The following is a 27,343-nucleotide window of genomic DNA, read 5'->3' as shown; positions in this document are numbered from 1 at the left end:
TTTAAACACCTGAAGAGTGGAGGTGGACTAAACCTGGCATGCAAAGCAAACTTCCTTACCAATGTCCAGTATCAAAAAATACTCAGGATTTGAGTGTTCATCGTTACTTGTACATTACTCACCCACACCAACATTTGCTGACTCAATTCTCCTCATTCATTGACTAATCCCACATAACTTAGCTTTCTGAGCTGCTTTTTTGGACTCAATCTCAGCTACTACAATTCATCACTCAAATCAATCTATTCTGGGAGCTTTCAATTCATTGTTCTTCAAGTTCAAACTTCTCAAGACCTCATAGCTCTTCACTAACCTTGATGCACTTGACTTCCATCAAAATGTCACTATAAACAAACACACACAATCATCCTGTTGCAATCTTCACCCCCAAAATGACTTGTCTCAGTAGCAGGAAACATTCCTATTACTTGTCTTAGAGCAAACAGCACATCACCAATTTCAATCTGAACCTTCACACTGCACCTCCATCTCCTGCAGCTTCCTACACAAGCATGCTTACTGGATCAAGAAGGAAATTTTAACTGGGTCAGAAATCTCTGTGCCTATGCCAGGTGGGACCATTGACGACCATCAACCAATTCCACCCATGGCTGAAGATAGTGGTATAATAGTCCTCTTCAAAGCCTCGCTCCCCCACCAAAAGTGCTGTAACTATACGAGTGCAATCCGATCCGCGACGTGCTTCTGCTCTGGTAGACGTTGAAGAAAAGAACGAAGGGGCACATTAATAGACCCTACTACCAAGGATGTGTGATCTCTGAAGCGGCTACCCAGGGACTTGTGTAGAATATTGAATTTTGACACGACTCCTAATTGAAAAAACTTGATTCCTAATACATGCTTAGACTGCTGTTCTCGAATCATCAAATTAGATTCATGATAAGAATTAGGGTCTTTGGTTCATAAATGAAATTTCGTTCTGAAGATGGTCTAAGAGATGATAACAAATAGACTGAAACGTTGACAAGTTCACCTAATTCCATACATGAATAAATGGTGTAATAACATAGATGGTACATCCAATAACAATGTCTATAATTTTTAGGATTTGGAATAGGTGTTATCCAAAGGTGCTCATGAGAGATTGATTTGTACAGAAATTAAATTGTACTCATTTCACTTTTGTATATCTTTGATTTATACTACATGTACCCTCAATGAATTTTTCTACATAAATGTATATTTTTTTTCTGTAAAAAAAAGTATGCACCTGTCTTGTTTTTTGATTTTGAGATTTATTCAAGTTGGTGAAATAAGTTTAATTCAAGAAGTATTTATTGGAAGTGACTATTTAGGATTTCCCAAGTATATAAGAGCAACATTAAAAACAAGAGTTAAACAAATTTCCTTGCTGGCACATTTACCCTTTTACTGTAATCATATGTAAAGCAACAGAAACTAAAAGCCTTGAAAAGGCTTTGAAGTAAAGCACTCAAATACAGCAAGGAAAAAAGTGTGTAAATAGTTCAAAACCGTCATAAAAAATCAGAGATGTCACTACCCTTAGCACGCCTGAAATGCAATATACCTGAGTAAAGACACTGTAAAAACCATCTCTGATTTCCACAACCCTGACTGCATCTTAAACTGCATCAACGGATATCATCATTGACCACATTGCACACCAATCATGAGAATTCCTATTGTTGCCTCCACCACACAAACAAACTCAGCTGCTTCAGCCTTCTCTCCATGAACTCAGGAATTAATCAAAGCTCTCTGTATTGCCTCTCCAGTACACTTGTGCCCTCCACAAATATTTAGAAGAATCCTTGAAGCATTATTTGCTGCTATACCAGCCACAGTGATTAGTTTATCCATTTCAGTGGCAAGAGTTAACCAAGTAGTGTGTGAAATACAATACAATTAATCACGCAATCAGTCTCATCTAGAAAGGTACACAGTGAACTAAAATATCATACCTCATGCCATAAAGCTCATCCTAAGAAAATATGAACTTAACCAGTGTGACCTGACCGTGTACAGACCTATTGCCACCTTGCATAGTCAGGCTTATTGAAAATAATTGCCTATTTTGATAGCAATATTTTCCTTGAACAAAACCGCTTCCTCTCAACATTACTCCCAGAGGCACTGCATCCAATTTGATTGCTCTCTGAGAAGACATCAAGAACACAGAATGGAGTTGCTGACACCCTTCTTCCGGACTTTTCCTCAGTCTTCTTCACTGGTGACCACCAGCTGCCTGCAAAGACCAAGGGACACAGGAATCCAGGGTGCAGTTTTAACAGGATCATATCTCACCTCACACAATTGTTAATGCTGCATCTATTTAAAATATAATCATTCATTCTCGGGAGGGTGTTGCTCAAATCTCGACCATCGCCCCCTCAGTGTATGCCTGTCAACACTGAAAGAGTTAGTCAATTCTTTTAAGCTTCTGTTACAACTCTGCAGACAATGCCAAGATCTTCCCAAAACTGAAAGGTCCATCAGACCTGGACACCTTTGCCCTCAATAATTGCATTCAGGTAGTAATCCAATGAATGCCAGAGAACTATCTGAAACTTAATTCTACTAAAACTGACACACGGTTCAAGGATGGCGATCCACTGAGAACCCCAACTTTACCCTAGTCTCTAGGAAGGAATTAAGAACTCTGATACATTATCAGAGCAAGAAAGGGAATACGGGCAAGCGGAAGACAGAGGAGCGCTTGCTGGGTTTTCCAGAATGCCCAGCATGGACTGGCATTTTGTACTGGTTTGATGTGCAGCCATGACTTTAGGCGCCAGATGGATGTAGGTCTGATGATTTATGGTAAATCCAACAAGTCCATGGACATGAATTACCAAATATGAGCTAATGCAGAGAGGAGGGATCTACAATCAGGCAGTAAGCTACCTTGTACCAGGGTTGTTTTGGTGTTTTGAGATCAGATATAGGCCTGGATAACAGTTCTGATCACGAAGAAGCCAAGGAACAGGAAAATCAGCACAGCAACAAATCAACAATTTAATGAACAACAGATAAGACGAGTGCGCAACTGTGAATGGATAGGGTGAGGAAAACCTGAGAGGAACCAGGAGGGAGTGAGACTAATAAGGTGATAAGACTCAAGGTTTAGTGTACAAACTGAGTGAAAGTAGAAAGTCAGTGCAACTACGATGTGTTGCCAGGCAAGATATGTGTGCATGTGATTCTACTTCTGTTGCTTAGGATGTAAACCTCTGACCAAGGAAATGCCAACCCTTCAGGGCTTAATGGTCCTGTGCTCCTTCGATGCCATGCTCAGCCTTCCACACTCTTCAGTCCCTTCCATGTCTGAATTGCGTGATTCTATGAGTGAAGTGACAAATGGTTTAGTATGATTGCATACTGTGGGTATACACAGAGCTTATATTGTGCAACTATATCTGTGAACCTTTCCCAACTCACACCTAACTTGAAATCCTGATAGTAAATCCCCCATCGAAAAATTCTCCCCACCCTGGGAGGAAACGGTTGAATTGGCAGATGAGATAGAGTGCTTAAACAAATTAAGCTGCTTCACATGACTGTTCAGAAATAGCATACCTCTTTCACTTCTCAAGGTACTGTATCTGCCGATGCTGTGTCCTAGGATCTATTCTGGTGCATCATCAATCAATGTAGCAAGTAAAGGAACCCCTGTCATTGATGTGGCAGGTTTTATTCTAAAGATGTGTACCACAGGATATATTTGCCAATTAGATCAGTCTTAATCTGTGGCTTTCCCTATTATCCCTGGAATCTTGAAGGGGCCTACGAATCAGGATGTACACTTGGGATGAAACCCCAGGTTAAAGAGGTATTTTTTGGACATGTACACCATGCCCCAATGGATGATAAGGAGGGGGAACCTGCTGGTGCAGGTCGGTGCACCTATAATCTGCTTTAGCTTTCAATAATTGTTCCCTATTGGGCTTCCTAACCCTCTTTATATGTTGTAACAAGTTTGAGACTGTGGGGATCATAGAGGAGGTGATGGTGGGTGGTATGCAAGGATGAATTCCATAGGTGCAGTATAAGGGAGAGTTTCCAAATGAACTGTGTAAAAAGTTATTAAAAGCAAAGTCAGCAAGAGATATCCACCTAGACCTCTTTTTAAAAAAAAATCTTTTTATTGACATTTTATGACATTACAAGAGATGTCTCGTACAGTTACAACCAGTAGCATATATGTTGAATTAGAAATATATGAAAAAGGAAGAGAAAAAATAACAGAGAAAAGAATAACAATACAGCGATGTGCAAGTGCATACTTCATTGTGTGATGGACAAGAATCCTGGGCACACAACCACCCAAAGTAAGAGGATCATTTTGATGTTTTCCAATGCACTTCAGTACAAGAATTAGCCATTGACTCTGTCTTGTTCCACAGCATCATGACAAGAAATTTTGCAGAGCGATTCCTAAAAGGCAGAGTGATCACATCCGCATGGGGAAAGGAGTTTATGTGTATCATCTGATCATATAGCATAGCGAGGAGGGTAGTCCGTGTTTATGTAGCGTCAGTGTCTCTGGACCTCAAATAAGTGAGTAATGGTTCCCAGATATCTTTAGGGCGGGACCGTGGTGGCATCAATTCCCAGAAATGCAACAATTGATTGTAACAGTAAGCAGCATCCTGCAACCAGTCCTCCATCCTCTGTGTCATGTGTCTTCCCCAGTTCATGGCCACTTCACACTTTTCAAGAAGTAGCAGCATAGTAGTGAGCTTGGGAGTGTCTGTTGGAACATCTTTGACGGAACCCAATAAGCATACCAGTAGGGTACAGTCTATGTGTAAGTCTGTTATTGATTGAATGGTCGGGAATATTTCCTGCCAGACAGTAGCTAGCCTTGGGCATTCTCAGGGTCATAGAGGGTCATATCTGGTGCCCCATCCCTCCTTGTGCAAGAGGAAGTGTGAGTATTTCCCAAGATATGTGAGATTGGCTACTTGCCCCTGTTTGAGAGATTAGGTTAGACATAAGACGCCATAGGAAGACACTTGCGAGTGGTAAGGGGACATTGAGAAATAAATATAGAAATTTAGGTAGTACCACCATCTTGGCTATGGTGATTCGGCCCACCAGCGACAGAGGCAGTCTGGACCATATGGGAATTCTGTCTTCAAGGCATTCAATTGCATGGCCAAAGTTAACTGTCCACAGTTCTTGCGTGTCACGGCTAAACCATATACCCAAATATTGTACAGGGACTTTTGCCCATTTCAAAGGGTATTTGATGCTGAATGGATGTGTATGATCAGTGAGGGGGAAAAGCGTGGATTTCGCCCAGTTGATATGTATGCCTGAAAGTCCCCCAAAGCGGATCACTTCCCGTATTATCGGCACCAGGTTTGTTTGTGGATCGCGTATGTCCAGTGCAATGTCATCTGCGTACAGTGAGATGATCAGCCCCTATGAGGAGAAACCGATACCGCTCTGTGCATGATGTTGCCTGAGCCTGGAAGCCAGGGGCTCTATTGCTATGGCAAATAGCAATGGCGAGAGTGGGCAGCCCTGCCGCTTTTCTCGCGTGATCTGAATGGGGTCGGAGACTAGTCCATTCTGACGGACTCACGGTGTCGGATATGTATATATAAGAGTTGTGTATAGTGTATAAAGGTAGGCTGAATCCCAACCATTGGAGTAAGGGAAAAAGGTAGTCCCATGTTAGTCAAACGCCTTTGGGGCGTCAAGCAGGGCACCCTATGCCTGTATGTGGAAATCGAGGTGTTGCATCACCGCAAATAAGGTGCGTACATTGTGTGAGGATGAACGGCCAGGAACAAATCCGTATTGGTCTGGTCTCACAATGTTGGGCAGTAGGGCTTACAGGCGGTTTGCCAGAATTTTTGCTACTCTCTTATCCACGTCAATTAACAATAGTGGTCTGTATGAGTCGCATCTGTAGGTGGGCTTGTCTGGCTTAAAGATTGAAATGATTACAGCATCTCTGAGTGATGGAGGAAGTCTACCCCTTTTTAAGGAGTCCTCAAATATGGCCAATAAATGTGGGGCTAGGAGAGCAGCATATTCTTTGTAAAAAGAGGTGGTGAAGCTATCAAGGCCTGATGCCTTGCCACCTGGGAGGGACCTAATGGTTTGTATGATTTCTTCCACCGATATGGGCAAATCGGGAAATTCCCAGTGCGCATTGTCGAGACAGATTAACAGCAAAAGTGTCAAGGTATGTGCTCAGTTGGGCCTTGTCTTAGGACTGAGTTGCAGTGTATAAATGGGTATAGAAAGTAGACATTGTTTTTAGGGTCCGGTGGAGGTGTCTTGGATGCAAATATTATTGTCTAGTAACTCAACTACATTTGTGGAGGCGTGTGGGTTGCAGATGAGGCTCACCAGCGTCTTGCCAGTTCGATTCCCTTCTCCATTGCGGCGAGCTTGGTCATCTTGGCTTAGATATTTTACTTCACGCTCAGCAAGATATTCAGATTTTTTTCTCCTGGATAGCCGCCAGTATGCTAGGATCATTGGTGAGGTGGCAGTCTGATTCTAAGTCTCGAATATCACATTTGAGATTTGCCAATTGTAATGTTATGTTAGCGGGATTTGTAGAGTGCTTTACTGCCCGGAGGCGTCTAAGCGCTATTCAGTTTCAGCTAAGAATGTTGCGGGACCGCAAAGTTACCAAGACCTGAATAACCAGGTTTTTGCAGCTTTTCTCAAGACAAGGAGACTAGGGGCTGTTTTTATGCCAAGAGGCAGTGTGTTCGATGCTTTGGATGCTTCCAGCACAATGGTCTTGCCACCCCATCGTACTTGATTGAATTTTGGAAGTACTGCTAATTTAGCAGTTGCTGAACAAAGATTTCTGGCAGGGAGATACCATTTAAAGCTCTTATTCATAGAGTCAGGGCGAGATTATGAAGTGCTTTATAGGCTAGACATAACACCTTAAAGGTAATTCTTTGTTTAATGGGAAGCCAATGCAATTTATTTTATGAGACAAATTTGGGAATATTTAGCTAAAGCTTAGCTGCAGCATTTTGTAGGACCTGAAGTTTGTTAATATTGTACTTGTGAGTGGTCAAACGTAGACTGTTACAATAGTCTATTTTAGATAGGATGAGAGAGGTCATTAATGTCTTTTGCAATTTGACAGGTATAAAAGGCAGAATATTTTTAATTTTTCTGAAGGTATTAAAAGGATGAGGTGAGCTTATTTACCTGATCTGTGAAGTTAAGTTTATAATCAATCACTCCCAAATTGCGAGCCTTTTCCACAGGCGGAGGAATAGGACTCATAATAGCTGGCCAGGCTGATGGGCCCCAAAAAGACAATTGGGGTCCACAAAGTAGGACTTCTGTATTTCCTGCGTTCAATTCAAGGCAGTTACAGTCCATGCAGTCATGAAATCTAAGCCCTGTGCCAGCATAATTGTTTTCTATGGAAACGATAATTTGGGTGTAGTCCGCATAGGATGTAAGGGAAAATCCAAAGCTTCTTATCAAGTTAGAAAGAGGAGATACAAATATTAAAAAGGGAGGGTGCTCCATGAGGATACCTGCGGTACTCCACATGGAAGGGAGAAAGGATGCAAGGCAGAGTTCTCCAATTTTACTATTTGCTCTCGATCTGCTAAATAGGATTTTAACAAGTCCCAAGCTAGGCCTGTAACTCCACAGTTTGCTAGCTGACCTAGTAGTAGTTTGTAACTGACAGTGTCAAAAGCAGCTGAGAGATCAAGCAGGATGAGGGATGACACTTTTCCTTAATCCAAAACCTGCCTGATCTCTTTGGTTGCCATGAACAGAGCTGTCTCAGTGCTGTGGCCTTTCCGGAAACCAAATTGGGTGGTATCTAGGAGTTTGTTAGACTCGATAAAGGTTACCAGCTGGTCATTCAAAAAATGTTCAGCACATTTTGCTTGTAGTGGAAGACGGGAGATTGGACGATAATTGGTTGGGTTGTTATGTTCAAGTGATGCTTTTTTTAGAAGGAGGGTCAAGTCTGCTTTCTTCCAAATATTTGGGAAGATGCCCATTTTGCACATGGCTTGATAGAGGAGAGTTCGTTTAGACGCGATAACTTCTGCTACCAGTTTAGCTATGTTAGGCGGGCAAGGATCATATGGGGAACCCGAAGTAGAAATTTCTAGTACATTTCTAATGTTCTTATTTGATGGGGCGATAAACTCTGAATTTTTTATTTTTTTTCCTACTTTTTCTAAAAAGATCCTTGCCAGAGTATCACAAAAAGATTGACTAGTAGTCAGGGATTTTTTTATTGCAATTATTAGTTAATTCTGTGATTGTCTAAAAAAGTTCTTTAGTCGAGTCTTTGACTTCCTCAATCTCGTTTGTGAAGTATGATGCCTTGGTTTTCATGATAAGATATTTGTAAATGGCTATATATTGATATATTTTGCCTTCTCTTCCTCTTTATAGGCTATTCTCCATCTTCTTTCCTGTTTTCTACAATTTTGCTTGCACTCCCTAAGTTTCGATGAGAACCATGGGGGCGTTTTATTTTAACCGTACGGGAGCTACTTGATTTGAAGCAGTTTCCAATCACTTATTATATTGTTTGGCTGCTGCCTCAACATCATTAGCAAGACCTTGGGGTGTACTCTCTAGTACTTCATTAAGATGGTCTGGCTGCACAGTCCACCAAGCTCCTGAAGAGAAAGTAGATGGTGATTTATTTATATTAGAATTAAATTGCAGAAGAGACAGTTCAAAAAGACTGCTCTATGGTTGGACCGAGCTACTTGGGATGTCTTTACATTAATTAGGTCGGGGTTGTTTGTAAAAATTACTACTAAGGTGTGACCCGCCCGATGTGTTGGTTCTCGTACTTTTTGTTCTAGGCCCAACGCAGAGAAAGTTTACAGAGGTGCTGCGGTATCAGGGTCTGAATTCGCCTCTAGATGGTAATTGAAGTTGCCAAGAATTGTGTAATTGGTTTCTAGGATAGATTGCTCCAGAAGGCTGGCTAGTTCCTGAGGGAAACTTTTTCTGGGACTGGGTGGTCTGTATAAGACCATACCCTTAAATGATTGTTGCTTGTTGACCTCATAACAAAGGAGATTGTTTCTCCAGAGGAGAGGAGAGAAGGCTGGCAGCTCGATGCTAAGTCTTCTCTAACGATAACTGCTACCCCTCCTCCATGCTTGTATTCCCAAACCCATCTAAAGATATTAAAACCCTGTGGTAATGCTGCCTGCATATCTATATTACATATGGAGTCGGCCCAGGTTTCAGTGTGTTTTATTAGGGATCTGGTATTTAACAGACCACAAGATAACAAATTTGGCCCTTTGTTTGCTTCTTTACTGGGTGTCTTTAATATGTTATTTTTTTGATCATTGTTCATAGTTTTTTTTCTAGTTGCAAAAGGAACTATTTTGTATGAGTGGGGGTTAGTCTCAGGAGAGAGCTTACTGGGTTCTCCTTTAACATTTAGGTCGCATGAAGGACAATTGACCAATGAATTAAGTGCTAGTAAGAAACAGTTGAGATTAATCCAACTTTCCCTCTTACCTTTATTGAGAGCTAGTAGGGCTCATCGGTTTAGTTGCGGAGTTTCCTGACATGATTAAAAAAGACCAGAGTGTAGGGCCCTGAGCCTGGTCCAAGCGCGGACAGGCGCAGACGGGCTTGCCTTTGGTGCGTCTTCGACGTGCCAGCGGCGCTGATGCACTGCCCGTCCTTTAAATCTGCAGCCACTTAGTAGGCGTGTCCTATTAAAATCAGGAGGGCAAAGTAAACAAACGAGGGTCTAGCAACCCCTGGGTAAAGTCACCGGCTCCTTCAATGGAAGTAAAGAACCTGGGTGCTAAAATGGACACCAACATTGAAATCCAAACACAAGTGCTTTCTGAACCATAAATGCTTCAATCATATCTTTACTTGCATTGACTTCCCTCACAGATCCAGGTCTTTATAATTCTATTGCTGATATGTCCTGACTGACATTGAGCTTTACATTTTCCCATTACTTAATTTGTGCCAGTGGTTGCCGCTAGACCCCACCAGTGCTTAATGTAAGAGACTAGAACTTACTTAATACCATATTATTTAAAAAAAAACAAATCATGGGTACTGAATAAAAATTAGAGTTTGCAGAGGCAGTCACCTTTGACATCCAAATCTATTATTTCTGCCCCTGCATTCCAGAAATGCAAAGGAAAGCTTGAAATAGATAGTGTACGATGACAGATCACTGGGTCTCCTATTGACAGCAGTGCTTCCACTGCTAAGATTGTGACTATAAAAATATGAATCTGTTAAGTATTGATCAGTATCACCTCGTGGAACTCATTACATTCATGTTCTGCTTTTTTAAGGATATTGTCAGCTTCCCTGAAGCTGTACACAGACCGCAGCAATGCAAACTTTCTTTATGCATAGAAAAGGTACATTTCTGCTTTACTGACACTTGGATCAAGGAATGCAATTATCATTAGTGCTGCCGGTGCAGTGACGTCAGTACCCAGCGGTGTAATTGTGTCCTTCCGTCACTAACCAACATGAGCCCTTTTTCTTTTTTGCCCTGTTTTTGGAAATATTCTTGAAGAGATCCTCCTGAATCCTTTATAAAGAAGGTGGAATTTTATCTCACGTCAGTTATTATAATCAGCTTTGTGAGGCGTGAGGTGTAGCAGTGCACCAGTAAGAAATATTGTGGCCAACTCCACTTATTTATTGTTTCTTTTTTTTTTTACCAATCAAGCGCTGCTTGTATTCCCAATCTATGCAAAAAGAACTGTTGATGGACATGTTGATTTGTTCTGCGTTCCGTCCATCAATTGTGTGTCTTTTGCTTTCTCGCCCTAAGTGCGCCAAGTATGCCCAGACGTGGGTCCTGGGCTCACTGCGCCACTGGAATCAAGCTATCCTGGCTGAAGAGGGGTGAAACCTCGAAACCGGTCCTAAGATGCTTGTTTCTGGTCCAGGGAGGACCTGGCTTGGCAGTTCGGGCTGGACTGTTCCCATGAGGCACAGCGACAAGACTGATTTGCATATGGCCAGGTCTAAACTCGAGTGGCATGGTGAGCAAAAGAATGATGGATGTAACCCAGATCTCTTGACTGGCGGTGAATGTTTTGATTTGTTCTGCATTCCGTCCATCAATTGTGTGTCTTTTGCTTTCTCGCCCTAAGTGCGCCAGGTATGCCCAAACGTGGGTCCTGGGCTCACTGTAACACTGGAATCAAGCTATCCTACCTGAAGAGGGGTGAAACCCCAAAATCGGTTCTAGAATGCTTGTTTACGGTCCAGGGAGGACCTGGCTTGGCAGTTCGGGTTGGACTGGTCCCATGAGGCACAGCGTCAAGACTGATTTGCATATGGCCAGGTCTAAACTGGGGTGGCATGGTGAGCAAAAGAATGACGGATTTAACACAGATCTCTTGACTGAGGGTGAATGTTTTGATTTGTTCTGCATTATGTCCATCAATTGTGTGTCTTTTGTATTCTCAATCTAAGCAGCAGAATATCGAAAATCTAGAACACCATTTTGGTATCTTGTTAGTGGGAAAAATGCTACAGTACAACATTGCTTGAAAGTCTGAAGAATGTTGCTTGATATGTAGACCATGTTGTGACTTATACAGATCTCCTTAATTTGCACATCTTCTAGAAGATTAATACAATCTGTGGTGGAGTAAGTCAGACTTATAAATGCTGCATTTAAGGTAATTCTCAAAAGAGATATATGATAAACAATAATGCAAGATGTATTCTGTTTGTTAATAGCTTTTTCTTTAGGGTCACCTCCAATGTAATGGTTAGCTTTGTATCCATAATTGAAAGAGCAACTTAGCGTCCATTTGGATGTTACCCTTGAAGGATGAACAAGTCTATTGAAGGCGAGTGATGTAATGAATAGTTTTAGATACAACATTTTTATGTAAAAACATAGTTAAATGCAGGAACAGAATTTATTGTAGAACAACTGTATGTGGCAGGCCAGTCCTCTAAGCATAAGGCTTGAAATGGTCTTTTATAAATAAACCTGCAATCCACTCGCTCTCCCTAACAAAGTAATTGCTACAAAATGCTCCTTGATTATTATTTCCTATAAACCACATTTATGCATATGCACAGACTTTCTCCCCATAATTATTTTCTTGCATGCACTACATTAACCTCACAATTGGGAACTGAGGCTATGGTTAAAAGTAACATTCTGTTCAGCCCATCAAAAAATAATGTGATTATATGAGAACTTCCGGGTGTTCTTTCGTGCTCTCAGTACCGGCAAGTGCCCATTGTCAGAGGTTTATAGCAGCTCCTTTTCTATAAAGCAAAATAATAATATATTATTGTTATTCATATTTATAGGCAGTGTTTTTTTTTTTTTTTGAAACCGTTTATTGCAGGTTGTAAAAGTTACAGGTATGGGCCTACAACCACCCGGCCGGCCGCTAGAATGACAAAAGCATATTGCATACATACAGTAAAATTCTCTCGGCAGTGCAGAGCAGTAAAACAGGAGTAATCAGTGGTGCAGGCCACACAGCTCCAAGCCCATAGTACGGTTCCCTTTTCTTGAAACAAAACAACACCAAAAAACCACACCCGCAAGGCAACCCGCGATCTAAAGTGACAGCACGTGCTCCATAAGTGGGGGATCCAAACCAGCAGCAGAACTCTGAGGAGGGGAATGGGAGTAGGTCAGGGACTGGGGGGACCGCGCGCCCGCGGCCGAGGGAGGGGGGCCGTCTAGGGAGACGGAACAGGTGAGGCAGCCGGTAGCAGTGGTGGCTCACAAATACCCCCGCGGTAGGCGTTCCAGGGGCCCCAGAGTTTCACCCACGCCCCAGGCTTACCCCTCGCCACATACACCACCTTTTCACGAAACATACACCAATCCATATGCTCTTTCCAGGCCGATACCGCAGGGGGCCTCTGGGATCCCCACAATTGAGCAATGTCACGCTTAGCTATCATGTATCCCAGAGTCACCCACCGCGTCTGCGGGACCGAATAGTCATTCGGTTCCCATACATTCAGCAAGCATCTCCTCGCTTCAGGCAGCAGCGCGACACGCGTAACCACACGCAGGACCTCATGCACACCACGCCAGAATCGCTCCACCTTCGGGCACTCCCACAGTATATGCATGAAAGTCGCCAGCGCACCACAGCCACGCTTACACAGTCCGTCACCAGCAAAACCCATACGCAGAAGCCTTGGCCCCGTCACGTAAACCCGGTGAAGGATCTTGAGCTGGACGAAACGAAGGCGAGCCGGGATGGCCACCTCTTTCGGGGAGGCCACCGCGGAAATCCAATCCTCGCCGTCCAGCTCCAGCCCGTCGGCAACCCAGGCCTCGCGGAGACTAGTCAGCAGGCACGATCTATCGTTGATCAGTTTTTTATATATGAGGGAGATCGTGCTGTCCGGTACATGGCCGTCCAGCACTCTGTCCTCCAGGGGGGAAGACTCCGGAATGGATGCGACGTCCGGGAAGACGGAGCCCAGCGCATGGCGGACTTGTAGGTACCGAAAGTACTCACTGCCCTGCAGCTGAAACTCCGCCTGCAGCGTCTCAAAAGTTTTGAATCCCCCCCTCGTCCAGAGATCTCCCACCGTACTGATTCCGATCATGTCCCACTTCTCGAAGCCCTTCGACGTCCATAGGGAGCCCAACCTCTCAGACGCATACAGCGGTGACGCCCGGGTCAAACGGTTCTTCCACCCCATAGCTGCATTAGCCGCGTGCCAGACGCGCACCATAACACGCGTCGGTCCCGTCAAACGGGAGTCGGGCGCGCCAGAGTAAAGCGCGCGATTGTAATCGCCACCGGGTAGGAGCCTTTTATCCATCTCAAATGCCGGGTTCAAGGCGGGCCCATAAAGGCCATGATTAATTGCAGCTAGTTGGGAGGCCCAGTAATACCGTTTAATGTCCGGGAGGGCGACCCCCCCATCGTACCACGGGAGCGTCAATTTAGCCAGAGCAATGCGCGGCCTCCCGTCCCAGAACAGGCGCCGCTGGAGGCCCTCCACCTCACGGAAATAGCGTGCCGGGACCAAGTCCATAGTATTCTGGAGGGCGTAGAGGAATCGCGGCAGGGACATCATTTTGAACAAAGCCGCTCGGCCGAGCGGCGAGAGCGGCAGACGCCGCCAGCGCACCACGTCCTCCCTCAAGCGCTGGAGGGGGGGCAGCAAATTCCGCTCATAGCGGGCCTCCGGGTCAAGTGTGATGTAGATACCCAGGTACCGAAAACCGTGGGGGGCGATCTGGATCGGACAGTCCCGTGGTAGGGCCGGAGCCTCCCCGGAGAGCACATAGACACAGGATTTCGCCCAGTTGATGACCAGGCCCGAGTTGCGACCGAAGGAGCGCAAAACATCAACCAGGACGATCAGTGATTTACGCGGGGAGGCGAGATACAGAAGGATGTCGTCAGCGTAGAGGGACACACGGTCCTCATGCTCGGGGGTCCAGCGGAGACCACGGATAGAGGGGTGCCACCGCAGCCACTCCGCCAGGGGCTCCAGGGCCAGGGCAAACAGGAGAGGCGACAGGGGGCAACCCTGTCGCGTACCCCTCCCCAGCACGAATGGGGCCGAGACTCGCCCATTCACTACCACCTGCGCCAATGGGCCCGAGTATAGCAATTTGACCCAGCTAATGAAACCCGGGCCGAACCCGAATTTCGCCAGCATCGCCCAGATGTATGGCCATTCAAGCGTATCAAACGCCATGGTGGCGTCCAAGGATGCCAAGATGGCCGGCTCCCGCACAAAGGGGACACGCGCGAGCACCCCGTGCAAGCGCCGCAGATTGAGCGCCGTGTTGCGGTGCGGTATAAAGCCAGATTGGTCTTGGTGGACCAGGTCGCCCACCACGCCAACCAACCGGTTGGCCAACACCTTGGCAAGGATTTTGGGCTCCGCGTTCAAAAGCGAAATCGGCCTATAGGATGTGACCCGTTCACGGGGCTTCCCCTCCTTGTGGATCACCACAATTGTGGCCAGGCGCTGGTCCGGCGGAAGGGAACCCTGCGAGTGGGCCGCCAGGAACATCGCGCGCAGGTGGGGCGCCAACACATCCGGGCGTAGCTTGTAGAGCTCGATGGGAATACCATTGGGGCCCATGGCCTTGCCGGATGCAACCGAGCGAATAGCCAAGGCAATTTCGTCCGATGTGGGAGGGGCGTCAAGCGAATCCCTGTCCTCCACCGTTAGGGAGGGCAGTGCGATGTCCCGAAGCAGGGCATGGGAATCTTCCTCCGAGCAGGGGGAAACCGGGGAGTAGACTTCGCGGAAATAATCCGCGAAGCAGGAGACAATGGCTTCCGGCTCGGTGACACACGCACCATCAATACTCTCAATCACAGGCACCACGCGGCTCGCTCTCTCCCTCTTATCCAACCACGCAATCAATTTGCCAGCCTTATCACCCACATCATACAATCGCCCCTGCTGCTCTCTACTGAGGCCCCTGGCCGCCTCCGTGACGAGGGCCCGATAGGCCGCCTGCTTTAGGTGTAGAACATGCAACTTGGCGTCTGTTACCCCGCTCCCCAGGTCACCCTCCAGTTCTGCAATCTCGGCCTCTACCCGGGTCACCTCCTCCCGCTCGAGCCGCCGGGCATGGGAGATAAAGGAGAGGGCCTCCCCTCTAAGGACTACCTTGAAAGCCTCCCACAGGGAGATGGCGGAAGAGACCGACCCCACATTCTCGTCGAAATATCGCTGTAAGGATTTGATCAAATCGGCACGAATGGTGGGGTCACGCAAATACCATGCATTGATTGGGGCCACCCTGCCATCCCCCCTCGGGAAGACATCGAAATGCAACAACAATGGGGAGTGGTCTGAGATACCCCGTGCTAGATGGCGCACCTCCCCCACCCTCCCTGCATGGGCCGCCGGGACAAGGATGTAATCAAGCCGCGAGAAGCTACCATGGGCACCCGAGTGGAAGGTGTACTGTCGCAATTCGGGATGCTTTAATCGCCAGCAATCCACCAGGCCCAGCGTGTCCAGAAGGCCGGGCAGCCACGCCTGTGCCCGGGGGAGGTCCCTAGGGGGATGGCGATCCATAGACCCAGAGGCTACCGCATTAAAGTCCCCTCCAACCACCAGCAGGCCACTCGGAAGGTCCAGAAGGAGGCGCCCCAGGTCCGCGAATGTGGTGACTTGTAACCCAGGCGGGACGTAAACGGATATAAAGATAAACACTCTACCCTCCATTCTTCCCACCAGAACCGTGTAGCGTCCCCTCTCATCATGGCGCACCTCATCAATCTCCAACGGGAGCGAGTTCTTGATCATAATACCCACCCCCCGCGAGCCCGAGGTGAAGCCGGAATGCGCCACCAAACGATATCCCCGCCGATTCATTGCATGAAAGGAGTTACCTATAAGGTGCGTCTCCTGCAGGAAGACAACATCTGGTGAAATACGTTTTAAGTACTGCAGGACCACACCACGCTTAATCCTATCCCCCAGGCCGTTAACATTCCATGACAACACAGTCAAATCCCTACCCCCCATCATACGTCGAATCAATCGGTCGTCCCCCATCGAGCATCCTAATAACAAGAACATAGTAGCGGGTTTGCCCTGCGGTGCTAACAAACAACACACCCCCCCCACCCCCCGGTCCCAACAGAACTCCCCCCTCCCTGCACCCCTGCATGAGCCCAGACAGCCCCCCCAAAGTGCAGTGTGCCTGTCGCCCCATAGCTAAATACTAACTAGTCCCCCAGAGGAGGAGGGAAGCCCCCAACAGACCCCACGCAACCTCCATAGGAGGGGAACATACGCAATCAATAAATGGTGAAGGAACAGCGTCCAGAGCAAGGCCTATTCAGTCACCCCTCAATTCTGATCCGGCGGGCCCTCCTCGCCAGCCGCGCCCCCCCCGCCCCCCCAGCCCCGATCTCCAGGCAGAGTGTCCAGCCAGTCCCCAGCCGCCTCGGGCCGGTCAAAGAAGTGCGTGCGACCATCCACCTCTACCCTCAGCTTGGCTGGAAAGAGCATTGAGTACTTGAGGTTCAGGTCCCTTAGGCGACGTTTAACCCCAAGAAAGCTCTGTCGCTGCTTCTGGACCGCCGGAGTAAAGTCTGGGTAGAAATGTATCTCCATGTTGTCAAGCTTGACCGGTCCCTGTTGCCTGGAGGTCTGGAGGATAGCATCTCTGTCCCGAAAATTAAAAATCCGGGCGATGAGCGGCCGCGGCGGGGCACCAGTCTTAGATCTGCCCCCGGGGACCCGGTGAGCACGCTCCACCGCAAAAAGCTTACTCAGCCCCCGGGGCTGGAGATGGGTCAGGATCAAATCTTCAACGAAGAGATCCGCCGCCTCCGCCTCTCGTCCCTCCGGGACCCCCACAATACGGACATTATTCCTCCGGGCCCGACCCTCGGAGTCCTCCAATCGCCGGTCCATCAGGGCGCTCGCCTGGCCAAGCCAGCGCACCTCCTTCTGGAGGGCCACCACGTCTGTCGTGAGGCTCGTCGTGGTGTGGGCCAGGGAGTCGACTCGGTCGTTTGTTTTGGACAAGTCTGCCCTCACAAGGCTCACATCCACAAGGACCGAGTCTATTTTTTGCGCTAAGGTGTCGAAACGCTGGTCCACTGAGGCCTTCATCTCTGCAATGGCGCCCATGACGTCCCGGAGGGTCAGATCCCCTGGATGAGCAGATGCCTCCGTCGGGCCCACCGGGGATGCACTCGATGTCTCCGGAGAACCCTTCTGAAGCGTGTAGCGGTCCATACTGTTGGCCTGGTGCGCCGTGCCACGGCGGGTCGTCTTCACCTTCGCCCGGTCGCCATCTTGTTTGGTGGACATGCTGGCTCTTCCACAGTCGTGCCAAGCTCCCCAAACGGGCCGCTATACCAGTCACGGGTGCCAGGGGGGGGGCAGGGGCGACCACCGAACCGCGGGTCAACCCACCGCCGGCGGGTCAGCCGGGCTCCTGGACAAGGCCACCGCACCCCGCTCCGCAGCCCGACCCGGCTTGAGAGCTAGGAGGGCGCAAAAGCGAAAGTGAAAGTGCGGGGTACGCCAGTCGCCCAGCCCCGCTCGCCGCTGTTATTCACTTTGTCCCCGGATCGCCCCACTACTCCAATCCGGGGGGCCGGCGAGGAGAAGGCCGCAACCTTCGATCGATGCTCCCACCGGCGTTCGGGGTCCGATTCGAGCCCAAAAAACGGATGGCGCCTCAGCTCCGGTTCCCCAACACAGTCCCCTCAACAAGGACAGGATATCGCCAGGATTAATTCAGGAGGTCGCGGAGGTCCTCGGGAGCCTCGCACCTACGCGGCCATCTTGGTTGCGCGCTAGGCTCCTCCTCCATTTATAGGCAGTGTTAATAATAATGAGCCATATTACAAATTACCAGCCTAAACAGATTTTATAGCAATCAGAAATGCAGATGAAACTTGACACCGTGCTAGGGGATGAGACTATGTCATCTGTTCCGTAGTTCATGAAGTACCTGAGGTGAGGTGTTCCAAAAACATTTGTGCATGGATAGTGGCTAGTTAAAAGGCAGTTTTGGGCCATAAAATCAGCCTTTTCCATTAAACATGGGAATAGCAAGCAGCTGATCCCATGAAAGGAAAGAAGCAAGGAAACATAACACAGATTTCTGGTTGTGGGAACCAAGCACACGTAGGGGTGAACTGTGCAGGCAGTCTTCACTTACCTGGTGCGGGCTCCTGGGAGTTCGGGGTCATGGCAGCTGGGTTAGGGAGCATCTTTCTGTGCTACAGTGAGGAAGACGGCTGTGCCTTTTCTGTGGGCTGGGGGGAATTCTGGCTTATACAGGGGTAATGTTAGATTCCATAATCAACTTAATTCAAGGTGTCACCTCGCATTGCAGTTTCTAGGGGCCAGCCCCGTCTTAGGTGGTCGAATTTCAGTTCTCGTCGCTCTACTTCAAAGGCATTTCTTCCCATGTAAGTGAGGCCAGGAATAAGAACTGCAGGGTTGTTATTCCTGTGTGTTATTTTCCATGCTCATTATCCTTGATTCCTAGTAATTCCTTGGTGTTGCTCCAGTGTTTGGTATCCGTCCTGCTGAGTGCGGCTCAAAGATTTACAAGCTACCTTATAGCAACTGAGTGTGTAGCTTATCTTTTTGAGGATTACGAATTATACTTTACGGCAATCTTTGGTATTTTGAGCTTTATCGACCCTATCTCTTGTGCTCACTGGAGCCTTATACTTTGATGGGAATCCTACAAAAGTGAGGGAGTTTCTGAACTCATTGACTTTTCATTTTACCTTTTGGCCTACGCAGTTGCCATCAGATAAGGCCAAAGTAGGTTACTTGATCAGCTTTTTGTCAAGAGACCATTATTCTGGTCTATGCTGTTTGCAACACCTTCTGATGACAGTCTCAACGAATATAATAAATTTCTCTGAAAATTTGTTCCGATGTGTGGAAGGCCCGACACAGAATAGTCGGCCAAGGAAGCTCCTTGTGAGATTTATCAAGGATTGCAAGAAGTCATGTTTTATGTAAACAGGTTCAGGAGGTTGGGAGCAGAGAGCCAATGGGTAGAGTATACTTTACTAATGTTGTTCAGAACGGAACTGAAAGATGAAATCAAGGATGAGTTTGTTCTTATACTACATCCTTTGAATTTAAAGGAAGCTGGAGAGGCTACCCTACATATTGAACACAGATTCATTGAGAGAAAAAAGGAGAGACGGGCAGGATGTACTAGTCCGTATTCTCCACTTGTCAGAACTTTGCAACCCAAGAAACCTTAAGTAATAAAGACTGCCTGAACCCCATGAAAAACCAATGCAAATTGGGTTTGTGAGAAAATCCCTATCAGAGAGTGAAAGACAAAAACTGTAAGGTGAAGGGACTATGCCTGTATTGTTAAAGGGGTAATCTGGTTCACCAATGCGCAGTCTGTTCAATAAAGAGTTCAGAAAACGCATAAGCTCAAGCCCTGGTGGAGAAGTAGGATTTGGGTCAGAATAGTCTTCCTCAAGCTTCAGTGCAACAATATTTCCAAGAGGAAGGATACCATCTATTTTTACTTCCAATAACTTTGTATTTGTATGATGGTAGGAGAACTCCTATAATGGCATTGCTGAATTCTAGAGCGACAAGAATATTTCTGGATTTGGATCAGTTTTATAGCCCTGGAATACCTAGACAAGTCAAGCAAATAGTAAAGTTGGCAGTTAATGTTGATGACACACCTTTAATCTCAGGACGAGCTAAGGAGTGTACCATATCTCTTAAGGTATCAATGTATAACCATCAAAACACCTTGAGGTTTTTAGCTCATCGCATCACTAAATTATTCTGTAATCCTGGGTTTTCCTTGGTTATGCTGCCATATACTGTATATAAATTGGGCAACTCGGACTATATGCCTTAGCTCTGAACATTGAAGTAAGTTCTGTTTAAGGCCTGTGTATTCAGAGAAGAAAGAAAGGCTAACAGCACTTCCTGGAGAAGGGTTTGTGGTGGGTTCTTTAACCTGTGTCCAGGAGAGTTGCAAAGAGTTTTCTGAATTGTTTGTTCCTTCAGAAGTGAATCAATTTCTGCCTCATTGTTTTTGTGATTGGGTCATAAATCTGAAAGCTCAAAGTGGAAATACCTTATGGACAAATGTACACATTATCAAAGAAAGACAGGGTTGGGGTACAACAATAACTGAAGGAAAGTCTGGAACAGCAACTGAACTATTTCATCCTCCTCAGCCCGGGCTCCGTTGTTCTTTGTCTCAAAAAAGAAGAATGAGTTAAGGCTATGTATTAATTAAAGGGATTGAACAAAATAATGTTAAAGCATTGATATACTCTTCCCTTAATCAAAGACATGCTGGAAGCAATCCAAAGTTCTTAACTTTTCACAAAATTAGATATAAAGTGAGCATGTCTTTTATTATGGATAAGAACTTGGATGAGTGGAAAACTGCTTTCCGAATCCCTTGTGTATTTGGAATGGTTGGAGATGCGTTTTGGATTAAGCAGGGCTCCCTCCATCTTTCATGGGTTTATGTATAGAATTTTCTCTAATATACTGAATATTTTTTATGTCTACCTGGACGCCATTTTGATATTTTCCAATTAATTAGCTAACCATAGAGAACATGTGAGGAAGGTGCTTCACCGGCTCTGTAGAGATCAACTTACCTGCAAGCCTGATAAATGTCGCTTTGAGGTCAGAGAAGTAGAATATTTGGGATTTGTGTTGACATTTCAAGCAATAACTAGATAAAAGGAAGATATTGGTCATCAGCAATTTGTAAAAGAAAAATCTCCACCTGTGTCAGTCATAAGGAAGGAATATCTCAAAAATGATTTCAACTGGGACACCTGTGTTGAAATAGCATTTACTAAGGCACCTGTTCTCTGCCATCCTGATCCCACTCGAAAAATCTTTGTTAAAAGGAATTCCTCAGCAGTTGCCACTGGAGCTCTGTTGCTGCAGTAACAAGAAGATGACAACGAATAGCATCCAATTTTTATCACTCTTCTCTTTCTTTGGCAGAGCAAAAGTATTTTGTTTTAGGAAGGGAGTTATTGGCTATTAAAGAAGCATGTTCAGAATGGAGACATCTACTGTTGGGAGCTAGACACTTGTTTATGATCAGAACAGTGTATCGCAATCTACAGATATTACAAATAATGTAGAAACAGTTGTCAGGCATGATCGTATTTCTTTTCTCAGTACGAGTTTGTGATCTGTTATATTCCATGAACTCAAAATAGAGTAGCGGATGCATTATTCTGAAGAGATCCTGGTGCCACAGATGTGGAAACAGCAAGTATAATTCCACCCAGTCGCGTCTTCTCCAGTGTTACATTCTTCCTGGGAGAAGTACGAGCAGCCCAACAAACACCTTGGTGCTGCAACAAACAAGTTCAAGCATACTCTAAAACTGACATCTAGAAATTGCACTTTTTCTGACCATCATGGAGTAAAGAACACCTTAGAACTAATCATTTGAAGTTTTGATGGTGTCTATGAAACAAGATCTTGAATGCTATGTGAGATTTTTTCCAATTCATGCACAGATAAAGACCCCACATACAAAGCCAGTGGAGTGGGTTTATTACAAACCTTACCTCCAGCCTCGGGACCTTGATTTTATTGTTTATTTACCATTATTCAGAGGAAAAACAATAATGGTGACCATTTACGCCATCTCAAAAAAGGAACATTTCTCAACATTCTCAAGACTGCCCAATGCTAAGGAAGTGGCTCAAAGTTTTGTGAAAGAGATCTTCAGTTTATATGGTACCACCAAGACCATAATTTCTGATTGGGGTCCACAATTTATATCACAGTTTTTGAACTCTTTTTGCTCAGCTCTGGGACTGCTGCAAGCTTTAACTGGATTTTACCTGCAAACCAGTGGTGTTATTGAAAGACCCAACCAGACACCGGAGCAATATTTAAAGTGCTTTTGAAATGCCACAAGCGATAATTGGACTTTCCTGCTGAGTAATTCAGAATTTGTGTACAATAACAGTGTTCATTGTACAACCATGGTAACTCCCTTTTTCTTCATGTTGGGGTTTCATCCTAGACCTTTCCCTGAATTAGCTAATATTCCAAATGTTGTCCCAACAGTTGCTGATCTTCTTCAATAGTGGGCTGAAGTTAAGAGCTTGGTCTTTAAAAGTTTGAGGAAAGCTGTCACCAGGATAAAAGACCAAATATAAAAACATGGACAGCCAGAACCGTACGATAAGGTGGAGGAGAAGATCTGGCTCGTCCCACTAATACGTACCAGAGAGGGCCCATCTTAAGTTTAGACAACTTTTTTTGGTTTCCTTAATTATTTTCCCCAAAATCAATCCTGTTGCTGTTCACTTGTGGTATCACCGACTTGGAAAATGCATCTCACCTTCCATGTGTCTCAGTTAAAGCCATCATTTTTAGATTAATTTTCCAGGAATCCTCTTCAGCCCTCACTGGTGGAGATTGATGACCACCCAGAATATGAAGTCTCTGATATTGTTGATTCTCAAATTTTTTTGGGTGGAGGGGGGTGTCATTACTAGGATAGGTGGAAGGGATATCCAGTTTCTGACCAATTATGGGAACCAAACATGCCCCTAGATTGATCCGCAAATGTTTTGAAAGGCATCCAAGGAAAGCTGGAACCCTGAAGAGGAGGTATACTGTAAGGCGGCATCCTGCCCACGGACACAAGCACTCCTACAGGTGAACTGTGCGAGGCTTGCAGGCATACCCTTTACTTACTTGCGAAAGGCTCCTGGGAGTTTTTGGTCATGGCAGCAGGTTTGAGAAAGGCAGCAATACATTTTCTGTTTCAGGATTGTGCCGCATATGGGTGCTATCTTGGATTCTATAATCAACCCAATCCCAGATAGCGCTTGACATTGCAGTTCTCGAGGCTAGAGCAGGCTTGGATAGTGGAATTTCAGTTCCTGTCACCCTGCACTTGTTCTAGGGCATTTATTTTTATTTAAGTGGGCAGGTGATAGGAACTGTGCGTCGCAATGCTCTAGCTACTTCTTTTGGGATTGCTATTCATGTGTGTTATTTTCCTCTCTTATTATCCTTGATTCCTGGGGATTCCTTGGTGTTGCTCTAGTGTTTGGTGTAGCTCCAGCTGAATTCTATTGGAGGTGTTTGCCACTATGTTTTTTTCTCAGCTGTGGTTTCTTTTCAAAGACACTTACTACTAGGTTTATTCTTCACTAGTTGGTACAGTGGTTCAAGAAAGGAATCGCGCCGTCCTCGGGTTCAAACATTCTAGGATTCAAATAACACCTTCACGTTCAGCCCCTGACAGAAAGAGTACATTGATGAGAGCCAAGAGAGAAAAACAAAACCACCTTAAGAAGTTAAGAAAAGCATCTTCCAGTAGTAGAAATGCCCCCTTCCCCATGTTTTGAGCCACAAGGAACAACAATAACGCCTGCTGATCGAACAATGCAATCAGGGGCCCCAGTTATTCTCCAGCTAACAGGGCAAGGTCTGGCTGGATGAGAACAACACTGCAGGAAAGTACTCACCTTGGATTCCACGCCCTGGATGCTGAGGTCTTGAACTTCTGGAACACCGTTAAGCAAAAAAGAGACAAGGGTGTGTACAAGGGTAAAGCTGATAATGCAAGGACAGTAGGCTAGAAAATAAAAATCCAGTGATTGACATGAGTGACCTTAGGACCCTGTAACCATTGGAAAAGTTTCCAACTCCCGGTATTGTTTAATATGTATAGGAGAGGCTTCGAAAACCACTTGATAAAGAGGTGTGCAGCAGGTTTTGGGTTGAAGGCCAAAGTCCTGCAGTAGAATGCAAGGTCACAATTATACTGGAGTTGGACAAGAAATGGTCCCCCTTTGTGTCTAAGTGCCTCCGACTCTATCAAACCCATGGCTCACCCACCTCATTTTTAAGTGGGGATCTACAAGGTTTCCAATAGCAGCACTTGAGCTGTCTGTGCAGTAGTATACTTATGACCTAGTGGGACATCCACCAAAGGGCCACCTAGGTCATAGGGCAAAAAGAGGTACTTTCTCACAGGGTGGTTGCTCCATTTCCCCGACCCTGGGAATTGCTACAATTCTATTACACAAAGGGCTGCAGGGTCAGGCCATTGGAGCAACCACCCTGTGAGAAAGTACCTCTTTTTGCATGGTCACCCCATGCTTTGTTTTGACTGATGCTGCTAGTTTTTGAACTTTGGAAACTGGGGCACTGCTATCACGTCCCCAGGGTATCTGCTGCATGGAACATGGAAAATGTACTAACTCTTAATTTGCATATTTCACTTTCCAATAATGCCATAGTATATGGTGCAAGAAATACACTAATGGCCTTGAAAGTCACCTGTGAACTGCAGCATAGGTTGTGCCATGGCTTCAGAAGAACCTGTATAGCCAGACTCCCTCAACTTTTGAAATCTACAGATAAGCCTGGCAAAATAAAAATTAAATAATGGAAAAAACCTATTTTAAATATTAAATACGTCACCCCTAAGTAGGCCTTGTAGCCCACAAGGTACATGAAAGCGTTTAATTTTGGATGTACCTACTATGACTAGCCCCCAAAAGCAATTTTCCTTGTAAAGTGCTGTAGCTATCCTATGAGAAAAACTAGAGTTCAGAATAAAATCATAAACCTGCTATCTCTGGTTTGGGGCATGCTAATATAATAATTCAAACTACATTTTTAATGTTTATTAAAAAACTAACTCAATAGTGAAGTTGGATTTCCCATAAATGTTTACAAAAAATGATTTTACAAAATGTACACTTTATGTGCCTGAGTCTCCAGTGGGCTAATTAGTGTTTGCCTGATGGCTGATGGGCCTACCAGTTCTTCTCCTTAATGAGGTGTTAAAACTGCTTCCAAAGCAGGAACAATGGCTTAGGCCTCTTCACAGGAAGACCTGGGTGTGAGGTATGTGAGAGATACCTGCTCAGGAAGGTCATTTGGGGGTTGGAAGAGGGTTGTTTCTAACATACAAATGCAGAACAGCCACCACGACATGACTGCTGGCCGGCATTACAGTTTTGCTGAAAGTCCTCATGACATGTTGAAGGGAGCACTTTCACCAAAACGATTTACCCAAATACAGCAAGGTTCTCAGATGACCCCCTAAGTATGCGAGGGACCCCGAACAGGACAGAAATTGAGGAACATTTGTTAAAAGAAATGTCATCTTCAGAGGTGATGGTGTGAAGTCTGTTACTTGAGGGTTCATTCACTAAGCAGTGAGGTGCCTGCCTGTCGGTGTGGAGATGAACAGAGGGGCTCCATAGGTTCCTCCTGGGCCCCCAACAAGAGGCGGCCTGGTAGGGGCCCCTAAATGCGCGTTCCAACAGGCTTTCCACGTCGGAAAGCCCGGCATGGAAAGCCTGTGGGAAACCGAGCATTGTGTTCCCAAGAGCAGAAACGCTATCCATTGAGATTACGGAGCGGTCTCCGATTGGCCAACAGGCTCCTTGAGCCCGTCGGAATCCAGCCGGAATGACAAGCCGGTGTCAATTCCAACAGCCTAGATTGTGATTAGGCGGTCGGAATTGAAAAAGACGATGTTGGTGACAGATATCGTAATAGGCTCCTTAGTATGCATTTTCTGAACAAAGCTGCTTTGCACAAACTTCAGACGTCCTATTTGCCTGCACAAATTGAAGTTGCCAACAAGAATTAATAAAAACAATAGCTGCTGACAGGGCTGGCTTTAGGGTGGTGCGACCAGTGTAGCTGCACTGGGCACTGACCTGGAGGGGAGGCGCTGATCCCAGGGGGGTGCTGTGTTTAGCAATAACTTACAATTTAAAAGCACCTGCTGCAGAGTTCCTTGTGAGTCCAGCTTGCAGGCAGCAATAAAAATATCAAGATAACTCTTGTGATTAATGTTGCTGCTACAGATGGAGAACAGAGTTTTGTCTAGTGGCAGTTCTGACTCGCCAATAAGTAGTGTAGAGTGTTAATACCGGTTGTAAAGAGCAGATCTGCTGTTATGTGAATATCTGAGTAGATTAGTGAAGCCAGCAATTACCAGCGCTTTAAAACAAATGAAATATATGTGAGAGAGGGGCTATGGAGAGATGAAGGGCACTTTAGCCACGTGCTAGTGAGGGAACTGAGGAGGAAATCATGGGGCTGGGGGTGCCAAAAAAGGTTATCGCACGAGGCTCCACCAGCGCAAACCCGGCCTTGGCTGCCAAACCTGCATTGAAAGGACATGTACTTGATACCTTCCTTAAACTTTATATTATGATGACAGGACTGTTAAGGAGAAGCACGTAGATTTATTTGCGCTCGATCCTCAATGTCTCTGTTGTGAGCGTACCTGCCAGTTCATTTGAGAGCTCTGGAAGATGTCTTGCTGTCTGGTGTTGAGACGCTGTGTAAGGTCATTTAAAATGACCTTACATGTCACCCATTTTATGTGTTGTCTTTCCTTCGGAGCAGCGCATTCCAAAGGAGACATGTCGAGTAACACACGGACACAGTATAATTACATTTCAAACTAAGGTGAGAGAGGTATTTGTTATAGTGCCAATATCGGCAACACACCTCACCTGCAAACACAGCAATACCATAATAAAGAACATTGTGTGTTCTTTATTATGGTATTGCTGTGTTTGCACATTGGCTGTTGGAGAAAACATTGCTGCAGGTTTATTGTCAATTGTCAGTGAAATTGCTCCCCCACCCTCGCAGCTCCACCATTAATTGAGGCCTGCCCCTGCCCCTGTACTCTCGAGTGTTGGTGATCGAGGCCCTCCTCCACCCGCAGGTTTCCCTGCGCCTCATCCCTGGTGGTCCAGTGGATCTCTGTCTCCTTCCTCTCGCTCCACTCTTTCACTCGTTTTCACTCATTTTTCTCCCCTCTTTTATTTTTCACCTTTCTTCACTTTTCTGCATCTCTGCTCTTGTCTGCTTTATTTCTGCTTAT

The 27,343-nt window shown here is 45.8% G+C and overlaps 1 protein-coding gene across 1 annotated transcript in view; it reads right to left on the bottom strand.

Annotated features, from left to right (window-relative positions):
* Positions 1-27,343, bottom strand: part of SLC6A4 (solute carrier family 6 member 4) — a 534,306-nt gene that overhangs the window by 219,527 nt on the left and 287,436 nt on the right. The window lies entirely within an intron of this gene.

The sequence above is a fragment of the Triturus cristatus genome, chromosome 3_2, assembly GCF_964204655.1.
Source record: "Triturus cristatus chromosome 3_2, aTriCri1.1, whole genome shotgun sequence".
Taxonomy (NCBI): Eukaryota; Metazoa; Chordata; class Amphibia; order Caudata; family Salamandridae; genus Triturus; species Triturus cristatus.
The sequence above is the reverse complement of the archived record's forward strand: the minus strand, read 5'-3'. Positions and strand labels throughout refer to the sequence as shown.